This window comes from Salvelinus sp. IW2-2015, linkage group LG18 (genome assembly GCF_002910315.2).
Source record: "Salvelinus sp. IW2-2015 linkage group LG18, ASM291031v2, whole genome shotgun sequence".
Taxonomy (NCBI): Eukaryota; Metazoa; Chordata; class Actinopteri; order Salmoniformes; family Salmonidae; genus Salvelinus; species Salvelinus sp. IW2-2015.
Genome location: NC_036858.1, coordinates 21,577,242 through 21,593,086, shown reverse-complemented (window position 1 = coordinate 21,593,086; position 15,845 = coordinate 21,577,242). Strand labels below are relative to the sequence as shown.

The 15,845-nt window shown below is 41.0% G+C and overlaps 1 long non-coding RNA gene across 3 annotated transcripts in view; it reads right to left on the bottom strand.

The window, feature by feature from the left end:
• Window positions 1–3,419, bottom strand: part of LOC111978785 (uncharacterized) — a 5,121-nt gene extending 1,702 nt beyond the window's left edge. Inside the window, exons 1-2 of one of the 3 annotated variants that reach the window (XR_002879224.2) lie at window positions 3,105–3,419; window positions 2,530–2,574 (exon numbers count right to left, since the gene is read on the bottom strand). This is a non-coding gene — a long non-coding RNA (uncharacterized lncRNA). The remainder of the gene's footprint in view (window positions 1–2,529; window positions 2,575–3,104) is intronic. The other 2 variants (XR_002879226.2, XR_002879225.3) reach the window with 2 other exon arrangements.
• Window positions 3,420–15,845: the final 12,426 nt, after the last annotated feature.

Below are 15,845 nucleotides of genomic sequence, written 5' to 3'. Positions count from 1 at the left end.
ACCTAACCATAAACATCAGCATGCCTTTCTTAAAATCAATACACAGAAGTATATATTTTAACCTGCATTATTTAGTTAAAAAAATCCAGGTTAGCAGCAGTATTCTAAGAATTGTGTCACTTCTCTTAGCGTTCATTGCACGCAGATTCAGGGTATATGCAACAGGTGGACGCCTGGCTTTGCGAACTAATTTGCCAGAATTTTACATAATTATGACATAACATTGAAGTTGTGCAATGTAACAGGAATATTTAGACTATGGATGCCACCCGTTAGATAAAATACGTAACGGTTCCGTATTTCACTGAAAGAATCAACCTTTTTGTTTCGAGATGATAGTTTCCGGATTCGACCATATTAATGACCTAAGGCTCGTATTTCTGTGTTATTATGTTATAATTAATTCTATGATTTTGATAGGCAGTCTGACTGAGCGATGGTAGCAGCAGCAGGCTCGTAAGCATTCATTCAAACAGCACTTTACTGTTGCCAGCAGCTTTCGCAATGCCTCAAGCATTACGCCGTTTATGACTTTAAGCCTATCAACTCCCGAGATTAGGCTGCAATACTAAGTACCTATTAGAACATCCAATAGTCAAAGGTAATAAAATACAAATGGTATAGAGAAAAATAGTCCTATAATAATACAACCTAAAACCTTCTTACCTGGGATTATTGAAGAGTCATGTTAAAAGGAACCACCAGCTTTCATATGTTCTCATGTTCTGAGCAAGGAACTTAAACGTTAGCTTTTTTACATGGCACATATTGCACTTTTACTTTCTTCTCCAACACTTTGTTTTTGCATTATTTAAATCAAATTGAACATGTTTCATTATTTATTTGAGACTAAATTGATTTTATTGATGCATTATATTAAGTTAAAATAAGTGTTCATTGTTCATTCAGTATTGTTGTAATTGTCATTATTACAAATATATATATATATAAAAAATCGGCCGATTAATCGGTATCGGCTTTTTTGGTCCTCCAATAATCAATATCGGCGTTGAAAAATCATAATCGGTCGACCTCAAGTGTATACGTGTGTTTTGATAATTACCTGGACCACATCACACTGCTTCAGGTCTACACGCCTCTGGAAGTTCCAGCCTGCCAGCCCAGGCCTGGAACAGCTTGGTGGAAGGACGGTTACCTGTCACCCACCGAGCAAGTTGACAGATCTGAAAAATGGGCACAATATAATTTTTATGACAAAGCCTTGACTACTCACTAACCTAAACAGAACAGACTATGGGAGGCGCACAGTAGTACATAGAGCCATGACTACATTAAACCCTATTCCACATCTAGTAACTCATGCAAGCAGTAAAATTTGATTCAAAAAACAGATAAAAATACACCTTATGGAACAGCGGGGACTGTGAAGAGACACATGCATACACACGATAACATATGCACAAACGTACACACGGATTTTGTGTTGTAGTAGAGTAGTGGCATGAGGGCACACAATGTGTTTTGAATGTATTGTAATGTTTTAAAAATTGTATAACAGCCTTAATTTTGCTGGACCTGAAGAGTAACTGCTGTATTGGCAGCAGCTAATGGAGATCCATAATAAATACAATACAACAAATGAATTAAGTTTGTGTGTGTGGGGCAACCCACGCAGCAGACTTCATTTTACCAACTGCTCATTGTACTTGCCCTTGCAATCTGGTGTGTGTGTGTGTTATTATTATGACTTAGAAGTCTCAACCTGACCACATCCTTGTAGTAGGCCATTCAGTGATTAGCTTGGGAAAAAATAGGATATCAAATATTCAGATCTGGATTGACAAGTAGGCTAAATCATGTGAAGTTACAAACCTCTAGGGCTTAGTCTACACAAGTTAAATAAAGAATGCAGGACGTGAGCTCTAGGACCATGCCCCAGGACTACCTGGCCTGACGACTCCTGGCTTTCCCTGTCTTCAGTCCACCTAGTCGTGCTGCTGATCCAGTCTCTGCTGTTTCTATCTGCAGATATGGAATCCTGACCTGCTCAAGGCTCACCAGAGGTACTAACTTGTCCCAAACCCGCTGTTTGATCCTGTCTCTCTCTACCAGACCTACTGTCTCAACCTCTAAATGCTCAGCTATGAAGAGGCAACTGACATTTACTCCTGAGGTGCTGAACTATTGCACCCTCTATAAACCTCTTATTTGACACTGCTGCTCATCTATGAACATTTAAACGTCTTGAAGAATAATCTGGCTAAATGGCTGTACTCGTTTATAATCTCCACCAGCACAGCCAGGGGACTGGCCACCCCTCAGCGCCTGGTGCCTCTCGGTTCCTACCTTTCTGGGGAGTTTTTCCTAGCCACTGTGCTTCTACATCTGCACTACTTGCTCTTTGGGGTTTTAGGCTGGGAATCTGTATAAGCACGTTGTGACAACTGCTGATGTAAAAGGGGCTTTATAAAATACATTTGATAGATTGCTTGTATATGCTTCTATTCATGTCAGTAACTCCAAATATGACATTGAGTTGTCTTACATTTCCTCAATCGGGAGTTGTACCTTAAGCCAACACTTTTCCTGGTCTTTCCTGCTCAGGACATGGGGCTTCAGGTTTGGGAATGGAGGGTCAAGAGAATTGGAATTTTAACAATAATTAGTGTCCACATTTATGAATGAATMAAATGCATTATGGGTTAGCTGTGTATCTCATCTGATTGAAAATTYCTGATGATATACTGTATTTGTCTATTTTCTTTTGAAAATCTGTCACCAAACCACAGAATTATATCTAGTGTGAGTACACACAACCATTAGCTTATTTTACCAAGTCAAAAATAACATAATTTTGTCAAGGAACCCAACGAATAACAACGACGCTAGCCTACTGCACCCCATATCAACCAACTAGCAGCGACAAGGCTATATTGTTGTAATTCAGTAATACTGTAACGTTACTGTAGCCTACTGTACATCACATTATTATCCACCTAGCTAGCTAGTGATAGCTTAGCTAGCTCCAAAGAAACAACCAATGAATGACAACAAGCTTTTTAACAAAATACCTATCTAGCTTGTATGATTGCATATAAAAAAACTTTACAGATTATTAAAGTTTTAAAGCAAAGTTGATTTACTAGTATGCTGCTCTCTCGGGAACTAGCGTGAGGCATCCAGATATGAGGTTAGCTAGCGTCGTTAGCATTAGCTAGCAGCTAATATATGCAAGTAGATATGCAAGTATCTATCCAGCAACAATGTCGAGGTCAAAAAACGAAAGAAACTATATTAAGCCATGTTGACTTCGTAAGATAAGTCAAATTGGACAGAAATAATTAACAGGKTGAACGTACATTTCTGTGACTAACTAGCTAACTTTAGCTTGCTAGATCAGTGCCGGTGATGCACCTATTCCTATTTACAGTGTGCGCCCCTCCCAAYTCTTGCATGGAGAAGCGCCACTGAGTCAACATGTGGCCAGAATTATATTACARCCGGGTTGGTTTCAAACCCCATTGACAATGCATGAGAAACTGTTTAAAGCCGTTTAGCAAAATAATCCCAATATGTTCTTGAACTGACTTGCCTAGTTAAATAAAGGTTACATTTATTTATTTTTATTCGCCCATGGCTCAGACTTGCCAGCCTGTACAGGCGGATTGATGAAAGTCTCCCTGTTAACCAGCTAACTTTTGATACCAATCAATACGAACTCCTTCATCTTGTCATCGTTCTTCATGAAACTGATCTKAGGCAGAGGTCAACCCTCAGTTTTAATTCGCACATTTTCCATTTACCTCAGAGAATGAAAGGGGTTCTTCAACAAAAAGTCCACAACATTCTCGGGTAGCGTTGGTCATTCTGCCAAACTGCACACTTGCGCTGGCTAGCTACTGCTACTTGCTACTGAAGTTAGCAAGGCAAATTGAAATAAATGCGCACTAACTGGACACAAGAATAAAGTTCTAAAACCAAGAATACAATTTATTATCTACCACCTTTGTCTCCTGTAATTTGAATTGAATAATATCACTTGTCACACTCACCAAGCTTCTCAACACATAGAATCCCCCAACCCCCCCAAAATGCTCAACACATTGAACCCCCCCAATAATGCTCTGCTGCACAACCCCAATARGACACACTAGGTTAATTCTCTGATCCTAATCCTATGATTAGATGGAAAACATGTCAGTACATACGGCAAAAACTGATTGGTTGGAGGTCGTCCTCTGGAAGMGGTCATAATAACCATGCAGGTCTATGGAAGGGGGTGAGGCCTACGAGCATCCTAGGTTTTGTATTGAAGTCAATGTAGCCAGAGGAAAACGGAAGCTAGCTGTCCTCCGGTTACACCATGGTGCTACACCAGAGAGTGCTGTTGAAGTTACCATAGACCTTCATTGCAAAACAGTGTGTTTTAATCAAGTATTTGGTGACATATGAATATATTTAGTATAGTTTTATCTGAAAAGGATAACTTTAATGTTTCACAATAAAAAAAAAAATGAAATTTCAATGAGGAGGATGGTCCTCCCCTTCTTCCTCTAAGGAGCCTCCACTGGTGGACACCCCTTCAAATGAGTGGATTTCTGCTATTTCAGCCACACCAGTTGCTGACAGGTGTATAAAATCGAGCAGACAGCCGTGCAATCTCCATAGACAAACATTGACAGTAGAATGGCCTAACTGAAGAGCTAAGTGACTTTCAACGTGGCACCGTCATAGGATAGCACCTTTCCAAAAAGTCAGTTCATCACATTTCTGCCCTGCCAGAGCTGCTCCGATCAACTGTAAGTACTGTTATTGTGAAGTGGAAACGTCTAGGAGCAACAACGGCTCAGCCACGAAGTGGTAGGCCACACAACTCACAGAATGGTACAGCCGAGTGCTGACTCGCATAGTGCGTAAAAATCATCTGTCTTTGGTTGCAACACTCGCTTCTGAATTCCAAACTGCCTCTGGAAGGAACGCCAGCACAATAACTGTTAGCTTCACAAAATGGGTTTCAATGTCCAAGCAAACACACACAAGCCTAAGATCACCATGTACAATGCCAAGTGTCGGCTGGAGTGGTGTAAAGCTCGTCACCATTGGACTCTGGAGAATTGGAAACGCGTTCTCTGGAGTGATGAATCACGCTTCACCATCTGGCAGTCCGACGGATTAATCMGGGTTTTGCGGATGCCAGGAGAACGCTACCAGCCCCAATGCATAATTCCAACTGTAAAGTTTGGTGGAGGGGGCAGTTTTTCATGGCTAGGCTAGGCCACTTAGTTCACTGCAGGGAAATGTTAAGGCTACAGCATACAATGACATTCTAGATGATTCTGTGCTTCCTTTCCTGTTTCAGCATGATAATGTACCTGTGCACAAAGCGAGGTCCATACAGACATGGCATGTCGAGATCGGTGTGGAAGAACTTGACTGYCCTGCACAGAGCCCTGACCTCAACTCCATAAAACACCTTTGGGATGAATTCGAATGCTGACTGCGAGCCAGACCTAATTGCCCAACATCAGTGCCCGACCTCACTAATGCTTTTTGTTGCCTWCCCAGAAGAGTGGAGGCTGTTATAGCAGCAAAGGAGGGACCAACTCCATATTAATGCCTATGATTTTGGAATGAGATGCTTGACGAGCAGACGTCCACATACTTTTGTTCATGTATTGTAAATGAAGTAAAAGTATGATGGGGAGAAAGAGGGAGAATGGGTGAGTTGATGAGCGAGGGGAAGCGAACGATCCATAATTATGTAATCGGGAATTGTGAATGAAGAACAGGGTGGGCCATTCTATTGTATTGGTACAGTATATTTTTATTATAATCTCAAAATGGTATGTACCCTATATTAGTCCACCAAATCCAATTAGTCTTATCAGTCTACTCTGGCCTACTTGAGTACACAGTGAGAGTGTGTGTAATTTACAATGGCAAGAAGACGAAGACGAATGGATGTACAAGCTGCGTTGGCGCTGCTACAAGATCTGAATGAAAATGAGTCATGAAGAAAGAAATTAATCATGACATCTCCGATGATTATGCTTCTGAATCTGAGACTCAGCTTGAACCTACCCCTCCAAAGGATGGCACTGTTTGAATAGAACAAACCGGTGACAATGCTACAGGCCGATTATCATTGAGAGAGTAAAGAACACATCAGCAACACACTCASCAGCTTTCATTGTTTTATGTGACATGGMTATGCTACAGCACATCAGGGACTGTACTGTGGCTGAGACACTGCCTGGGATCTGTCTGTTGATGAGCTTGAAGCAATTTTTTTCAATCCTGTATGTCGATGGAGCATTCTGTGGAAAGAGCGTGTATTTCTGGTCAGACAATGTTAGGATACCTTTCTTTGGACAAAACGAGAACGCGTCACCCGGAAACAGACAAATTCCCATGGTACACAGCACATTAGCCAGTGTTACCTAGTGGGTTTTTCAGTGTAAAATGTTATATGTGTTGATTCAGGATTCAAATTAACTCTGTAAGTGTGAAAATTAACACTCAGGGGTATAAAATTACCCTAGTGTTGGGTGTTAATACCCCAGTGTTGATTGTGGAGAGTTTGATTGTGTAATTTTTTTTCTCTGTGGCGAGTAAAACATTACCATCAAAACCACACCCATCGATTTGCCAGCATGCTCTATTGCAGGTAGATTTTTTAGTATTGTTTTAATATCTGTGTTTTTGCGAATGCACATTCATTGATTGATTCATCTTATTCTACACAAGATAAACTAATCCAATCAGTTAGATTTATTGCACCCATTACCGAAATGGTTGTTCCAGTTTAAATAGTTTAGGTAGTCTCTTTGCCAATGTCCAAACCCTGACTGTCATTCTTTTTTTTTCTTTCTATTTTCTTTTTTTTTTACCCCCTTTTTCTCCCACAATTTCGTGGTATCCAATTGTGTTAGTAATTACTATCTTGTCTCATCGCTACAACTCCCGTACGGGCTCGGGAGACACGAAGGTCGAAAGCCATGCGTCCTCCGAAACACAACCCAACCAAGCCGCACTGCTTCTTACACAGCGCGCCTCCAACCCGGAAGCCAGCCGCACCAATGTGTCGGAAGAAACCAACGTGCACCTGGCAACCTTGGTTAGCGCGCACTGCGCCCGGCCCGCCACAGGAGTCGCTGGTGCGCGATGAGACAAGGATATCCCTACCGGCCAAACCCTCCCTAACCCGGACGACGCTAGGCCAGTTGTGGGTCGCCCCACGGACCTCCCGGTCGCGGCCGGCTGCGTCAGAGCCTGGGTGCGAACCCAGAATCTCTGGTGGCACAGCTAGCGCTGCGATGCAGTGCCCTAGACCACTGCGCCACCCGGGAGGCCCCCCTGACTGTCATTCTGAATGCAGATTGTGGGGGAATACAAATTCCAACTGTCCTAACTCTGGCTGGACTCAAATAGAAATGTCACATCACTTTGCAAGCCAGCATACTGTGACTTGCAGGCTTGATTTGGCCTGTAAACTAGGAGTTTCTAACACAGCCTTTCCCAAACTTGGTCGTGGGTACCCCAAGGGGTGCACATTTAGCTTTTTGACCTAGCAATACACAGATGATTKAAATAATCAAAGCTTGATGAAGAGCTCATTATTTGAATCAGCTGTGTAGTGCTAGGGCAAAAAAACGAAACGTATAGTACACCCCTTGGGTTCCCCAGGACCGAGTTTGGGAAACGCTGTCCTAACACCACTTTGTTAGGGTAAAACTAGGCCACCAAAGTAAAGCTTTATGAAATATGTAATGTTTTGTCATAAAGTTTAATTTGAATGATTACATTCGCCTAGGTACTCATTTGGTGAAAGCCACAGGCCTTTAAACAACCATGTTTGTCACTAACAAATAGCCATGGGTGGCAACTCTACAATTCACTCGAAAAGAAAAGGSACAATAAAGATATATGCAAATGAAGCTTTACACCACACAGTTTTAATTACACCATAGTGTTAAATTTGAGTAACACTGGCTAGTGCAATGCAGTGTTCATTTTTTACACTATGAAGTGTTACATTAACACTCAAAATGTAAGACTATAATCAGAGTACATTTTACACTCTGAGATAGTGTTAAAATGAACTCTTTGTGTTGACTACTGTCATAACGACTCATTCATTATAATGCCATTATTGCTTTTGTGCTGTTTTTCACTATTTATCAAGCACACTTGGCACTTATAATGATGTTTAGGCTACTGATGTTTGTGCATCTTGGTGGTTAGGGTATTCTTTTTTGTGGTGGTTATAAAAAGAAGCTGTTAACGTGTTCCAACATATGCTTTCTGTGTCATAGTTGTAACAAAGGCAATCCACTAATAACATTGAATGAACACTATCATTTTTTGTTTTCTTGTGGTTTTCTGTTTTTACATACATTGACTGTACAAAAGATTAGGAACAGCTGCTTTTTCCTTGACATAGACTGACCAGGTAAATCCAGGTGAAAGCTATGATCCCTTATTGATGTCACTTGTTAAATCCACTTCCATCAGTGTAGATGAAGGGGAGGAGAGAGGTTAAAGAAGTATTTTTAAGCTATTGAGACATGGATGGTATTGTCACGCCCTGATCTGTTTCACCTGTTCTTGTGATTGTCTCCACCCCCCCCCAGGTGTCGCTTATTTTCCCCAGTGTTTCCTGTCTCTCTGTGCCAGTTTGTCTTGTATGTTTTCAGGTCAACCAGCATGTTTTCCCATGCTCCTGTTTTCTATTCTCTTTTTCTAGTCTTCCCGGTTTTGAACCTTGCCTGTTTTTCTGGACTCCGTACCCGCCTGCCTGACCTGACATCAAGCCTGTCTGCCACTCTTTACCTCTTGGACTCAGACTCTGGTTTTGACCTCATGTCTGTCCACGACCATTCTCTTGCCTACTCCTTTTGGATTATAAATAAACAACAAAGACTCTAACCATCTGCCTGCTGTGTCTACATCTGGGTCTCGCCTTGTGCCCTTATAGGTATGTGCCATTTAGAGGGGGAATGGGCAAGACAAAAGATTTAAGTGCATTTGAACGGGGTAATGTAGTAGGTGCTAGGCGCACCGGTTTGAATGTGTCAAGAACTGCAATGCTGCTGGGTTTTTCATGCTCAACAGTTTCCTATGTGTATCAAAAATGGTCCACCACCCAAAGGACATCCAGCCAACTTGACACAACTGTGSGAAGCATTGGAGTCAACATGGAKCATCCCCTTGGAACGCTTTCGACACCTTGTCCATGCCTGACAAATTGAGACTGTTTTCAGGGCAAAAAAGTGTTCCTAATGTTTTGTACACTCAGAGTATAGCTAATAGTGGAGGCTCCTCAGAGGAGGAAGGGAAGGATCATCCTCAGTGAATTTCATAYAAATTGTGAAACATTAAAGTTATCATTTTTAGATAAACTAAATAATTGATTAAAACACTGTTTTGCAATGAAGGTCTACGGTAGTGTCACMGATTCCTCCGGTACTGCTGCTCATTCCGTGCACCAGTTCCGGAYGTCTACGTCACCGGCCTCGAGGCGTCACTGAACTGTCTCATTACGRACACCTAATTCCAGTTCCCCTGATTAGTAATTGTAGATATGTGCCCTCTGTTCACCATTGTCTTGTCGGTTATTTTTCTCATGTCCGTTGGACTTGAGTATCTGTGCTTTGTTTCGGCTTTCGTGCTGTGTGTGTTGTGTACTCGTTATTATAGGTCTCGTCCCATGTATTGTTGTGCACTTGATATTACGTGTCTCGTCCCGTGTATTGGTATTGCGGGTCTTGTRCCTTGTATRTAGAGGTTTTACCTCGCTCTTTTGTTTGGGTTACATCTCTGTGTTTTTGTATATGTGTTTGTGGGCTTCGTCCCCGTGCCTTTTCATGGCATGTTGTGTATATTTGGGGTGGAGTATTAAACCCCCCCCTATTACGAATTCCTGCACCTGTCTCCAATCATTTATACAACGTGACAAGTAGTCTCAACAGCACTCTGTAGCACTTTGGTGTAGCTGGGGGACAGCTACTTTCCGTCCTCTTCTGGGTACATTGACTTCAATAAAAAAAAAAACTAGGAGGCTCGTGGTTCTCACCCCCTTCCATAGGCTTACACAGTAATTCGGTTGGAGGACGTCCTCCGGAAGTAGTCCTATCAGAGCTCTTCCAGCATGAACCGACATGTTGTCCACCCAAAGTATCACAGAATGAATCTAGTACTGAAAGCATAACTGCCTGGTARGACAATTGCRCGGCCTCCGACCGCAAGGCACTACAGGGGGTAGTGTGTACGGCCCAGTACATCACTGGGGCTAAGCTGCCTGCCATCCAGGACTTCTATACCAGGTGGTGTCAGAGGAAGGCCCTAAAAATTGTCAAAGACCCCAGCCACAGACTGGTCTCTCTACTACCGCAAGCGGTACCGGAGTGCCAAGTCTAGGACAAAATTGCTTCTCAACAGTTTTTGTCCCCACGCCATAAGACTCCTGAACAGGTAATTAAATGGCTACCCGGACTATTTGCATTGTGTGCCCTCCCCCAACACCGCTTTTACGATGCTGCTACTCTGTTTATCATATATGCATAGTCACTTAAACTATACATTCATATACATAATACCTCAATTGGCCCGACCAACCGGTACCTGTATATAGCCTCGCTACTGTTATTTTTCACGGTCTTTTTACTGTTGTTTTTATTTCTTTACTTACCTATTGTTCACCTAATACCTTTTTTGCACGGTTGGTTAGAGCCTGTAAGTAAGCATTTCACTGTAAGGTCTACTACACCTGTTGTATTCGGTGCACGTGACAAATAAACTTTGATTTGACAAGCTACAGCTAGTCAGCACTGCAGTGCATAAAATGTGGTGAGTAGTTGACTCAAAGAGAGAGAAAGACAATTCTTGAACAGTTTTGAACAAATTAATGTATTCAAAAATGAAGAAGCGAGAGAGCTAACTAAGTGTGTGTGTATATATATATATATATATCTTTCACTTATTCAGCTAGCTAATTCAGCTAGCTAGTTTAGCCTACTCAAACACCTGGCTCAAACAGAGGGATGCTATGTTACCTAGCTGACCATGGCTATCCAACACTGGAACTCTTCTAAGTCAAGGTAAGTTTTTAGTTTTATAAATGTATTGCTACTGGGGCCCACCAGTGTAACTGCTTGCTGACTGTACTACAATCATGCAGCAGGTTTACTAACACGTTAGTTGTAGTAGTTATGTTGTTGACTTGACGTTAGCTAATATGGTGACAACAATGTAGACTGTGTGTAGTGGTTAGCGGTTATGATATGAAGGAGTGGCTTGGGAAGTTTTTTCCCCCTGGTCACAGACAGATGTGTTGTACACTGAAGTCCACAAGCGAAGGGAAAAGTTGAGCGAGTAGATGCGTGYAGGAATTATACAACGATCTGATCTGGCTGCTATGAAAGTGAACTGTGTCTGCTTGTGATCAGGGGTGTATTCATTCCGCCAATTCTGTTGAAAATAAAAACYGAAGRAAACGGAACAAAACTGGAATAAACATACCTGAATTTGTCCAAAAMAAACTCTTGTTTGCAGCTGTTGGACTAATGATTACACCCTAGATCAGCTAGATGCAGGCAAGATTATGCAAGGCGGTATTGAATGTGTCAATGTCTGTCACCTTGATTACTAAAATGTATCTTGACCTGTGCACCTACGTTGTAAACTTTCATTCATAGGRTAGGTTGTAACAACCTCATGATGGATATAGGGAAAATGTGAATATCATGTAGTAGTCTAAACCTATCGATGTTCATTGAGCTGGGTGAATGGAATATGAATGACATGCTGTAATAGAAATAAGGCCATYCTCATACAAAAAATAATCCTCCCTCATCATAAACGACACCTACCGCCACTGATAGCTAACAGTAACATAAACTAATGAAAATGCTATTGTGTTATTTAAATAAATAAAAATTGTTATTCTAATGTTACCTTAATAAACGCAACCAAATGATTATTTTTGCGACGGTATATATGACATGTATTAATTACAAAGTTAGAATGTTGCAGTCAGAATGACTGCTCATTTGCTTGAAGGGGGGGGTACCTCGAGGCCCAGTGGTTCTAGCGTTAAATCAATTAATTGACAACAACACAGTGCAATACATAATGTCAAAGATGATCACTAACATGATTTCACTTTCTATTAAAGGTAGTAATGCAAACCGAACCCAATGACATGGATGCAGAGCAGAGGGAGTCAGAGCACCGATGAGCAGAGGGAGTCAGAGCACTGATTAGCAGAGTGAGGGGAACGAGCCATCCAAGATGGGCCATTCTTGTGGCTCAAAGCAGGAGTTGCAGCGATGGAACAAGACTGTAACTATCAATTGGGGGGGTAAAAAAAGTACAAATAAATCACATCTCAGTCCATCCCAGCAACAGTGTGCCTCTCTGGGCCTTGCTGGTACAGAGATGAATTGGGCCGAAGAACATCACACAGGTGTAGGAAGGTATCTCTTCTCATCCTGAAATTGAGGAGCCATTCTGTCAGTCGAGTTGTCACTCATGTGCTGCAACTAATCAAAGGAATGGGGATGTGCCCAGAATCTCCTGTGACAGTTGAATCCTACAGACGAAGAACCATATGTGACAATTTTTCCATTTTAAGATAATCAGTTATTTTTATATTATTAATTGTGTGTACCACATTAGGTGTTTTATGGTTGACAAATAATTCACCATACCCATATCTTCCAACAACAATTGATACTTTTTTTATTGTCGTTTTAATTTTTTGAATGTGGAAGAACAGTKTATCTCCAGTGATTTCAGTTTGTGGAAGAACAGTATATGTGACATTTTGCATGACTCTTGTAAGAAGTCCTTTTTTAAGACCTGATATGATGTTTTAAGTACTTTCAAGTACAGATGCCCTTCATGTAAATAACTTAACTGCAATATGTAGTTAATTCATTTGTATGGAGGTTCATTTAAAGGTGGTCTATCAACTMCAGCACTGACTTTTCTTAAAAGTTGAGTCATGAAATCTTAGTCTCATTTAAAATGAAGCCCTCAATGTGAACATACCATAGAATAACTACAAATAGAATACAATTAAATTAATTCAAATCAAAACAAGCACAACTTGTACATATCAAATATGGATCAATGGTCATATGGTCAATATTACAAAACGTTCAGAAAACCATTCACTTTGCGTTTAACACTATGATCAGCAATTAAGTTTTGAATTGCATTAAACCCATGCTAAAGGCAAGAAATGTCCTTCTGTACTGAGGTGACAGCAGTAAATAAGTATTAACTGCTTAGAGTTAATGCTAAATGTGGTGACAGAGAGACGTAATGAATAAAAAAAGGGAATCAAGATCAAATGAATACTCACATACTGTATGTGATGACTTTGTTTTTAATTAATTCAGATTAAAAAATGTTCAAATGATCACACACAAAATAATTCTTAACAGAACARATTGTACCGTACATAACATTTTCTACACTAGGAACAACATCTTAAAATTAAATTAATTCAATATATTGTGCTGGTTCAAATCCTACACAAATTGATTCACATAGAAAACACCTACTATACATTTAATTRCCTACAATAGGGGTGACATCTCTTCTGAAATGTATTCAGATTCAGGGGATCATAAACTCACAGAAAAAACWGTTAATTATGTAGCTTGGTTTAACAACAAATMATTCACTCTGCAGTGATTTATAAAAAGAGCGTGCAGCTGCTGGCAAGTAGTTGAGCATGGTCATCAGATCTTGGTACTTGTTTTTTATGATGGGCAGAGGACTCTCATATGCTCTAGGGTAGTGGCTTGCAAAATAGGGAGGTTGTGGTSTWGCTCCTTGTTTTGGTTTGGAGATCAGCCACGATTTCCATCCCTCAAATAGACTGTGGCTCTGTCTGGCGTACAGATTCCAAGGATCAACTGAAATRAGAACAGAAACATTTTAAGTTCCTGACATCAATAAACAACTTTCATAGTCAAGCATTAGGATATTTTATTGTTAGAACATGTTGCATGTTGATGGGATGTTAGTAAACTATTCTCTGTGCAATACCTGTGACTTTTAACCACCTCACTGAGGTGATCTGTAGTCCAGCTGGTCGCTTGAGGACAGAATCTGGGAGGTGCCTGAAGTCTTCACATTGCATCCTCATCACCTTGAATGGTTGTGCTTCAAGTATCATCTTTGAAACATCATCAGGTGTATGAAGSACTGACACCTTGCGCCTCTTCTCGATGGTGGCAAAAGCTCAATCACAAGGAAGAAAAGAATGACCAGACCATGAACTTCTGTTRAACTTGGGTAAAGTAACCCATAGAGACGAGCATCTACATCAGATTGAGCATCCACCGGTTGTTATTCTGCCCACAGCATCTGTRACTGAAGATGATCAACTTGCGCACCTCTGGTTTGGTGAGTGGCGTGAATTTTGTCTTCACCCACTTCAATATGCAGCTTGCCACCTCAATGAACCCTCMGTGTGCAATCCCCTCATGCCAYACACACATGTATGCAGGATCTTCTTTTCCAAGTTCCTGGATGCAAAGGTTAAAATTTGACAGCTGCTGCTGGTAGTAGACATTGGAGTGGGTCAGATTAGGGGTGTACATCACCCCCTGTAGATACACAGAAATGACATGGCAGTCAGCATTGGCTTTAGCCCACTCAGTGTCACTTTGAAGCTGTGTGTAGGCCTTTTCGATGGTGCAACTCACTTTCAACTGCAATCTTCCTCTTCAGATGTTGCTGCTGACATCTTAGTGAAGAATGTGTCACATTTGCCACAGGTGTCACTCCTGGGTTGGCCGAAATTGAGACTCTGCTGTTTGAAAATGATGTGGTATTCTTCTCTTCATATTTTCACTTGCCTGAAGACGGCTGTTGGTTAGCTGGAACACAGACATGAAAGTGACCTTGCACACATTCAATCTCTGGCCTGCTTGCTGTACATGGTATTTGAAGGTTTGTTTCCGTCYTTTGTTCTCCTRTGTATCCTCAGGTTTACGTCTCCGTTRCACCTCATGCTGCAATAAAAATTGACAATGATAAATAAAGAATTGAATATACTGTAGCACATTCAGGGTATTGCTTGATCAGGACCTCCATCTTTCACACACTCTCAACTTATACACAGAATGAGTTTGTATTGCACCATTGTGTAACACTGCACTTTTAGAGTTAATTAATGTACGTATCATTACTGTCAAAGTTAAACTATGCAAGTGTTCAATATAGCTATTATAATAATAGGCGTTTTGTCTTATTTCTAACCTGTTCTAAGCCGGAGAGAATCAACGCTTGTTGTTTTTCGTATGGGACAGTGTAGAAACTGTTGAACAGATGCAGCTTGCGCTCATCAGTCAACTTTCCACAATCCTTTGTGCATGTCGTGGAACACGCTCTTCCCTGCAGGATACAGTGTAACGTTACCCATAACTAACTAGCTACTGTAGCCATGTCGAATCATCCGGTGGATGGATAAAAAGTAGCTAGCTATGTTTCGTCTATAATCTAGCAATAATATTTGTAACGATAATGTATAAGTTAGTAGCCAACGAACTTTAGCTAATATGTTTTCTCTATAGTTACAAATTAGACAACCCAGAACATGTTAGCTACTGTACTCTATAGCTAGCTTGATTGTTTGATATACGGTTCTTCCACATACCTCTTTTGAACAGCTTTTCCCAGTTTTTTTTTTGACCCTTACGATTTGTATAGGGGTTTCCCGCATCCCGTAAGATCTTCCTTTGCCTGTCTTTCCATTATTTTAGTTTCGTTTTACATTTCTTTCCCACATTTCGGCGTTTTCATCAGCAACAGAAAAGTTGTGCGCTTGTCCGTCCATTCTGAGTGGTGCACATGTAGCGTGGTTC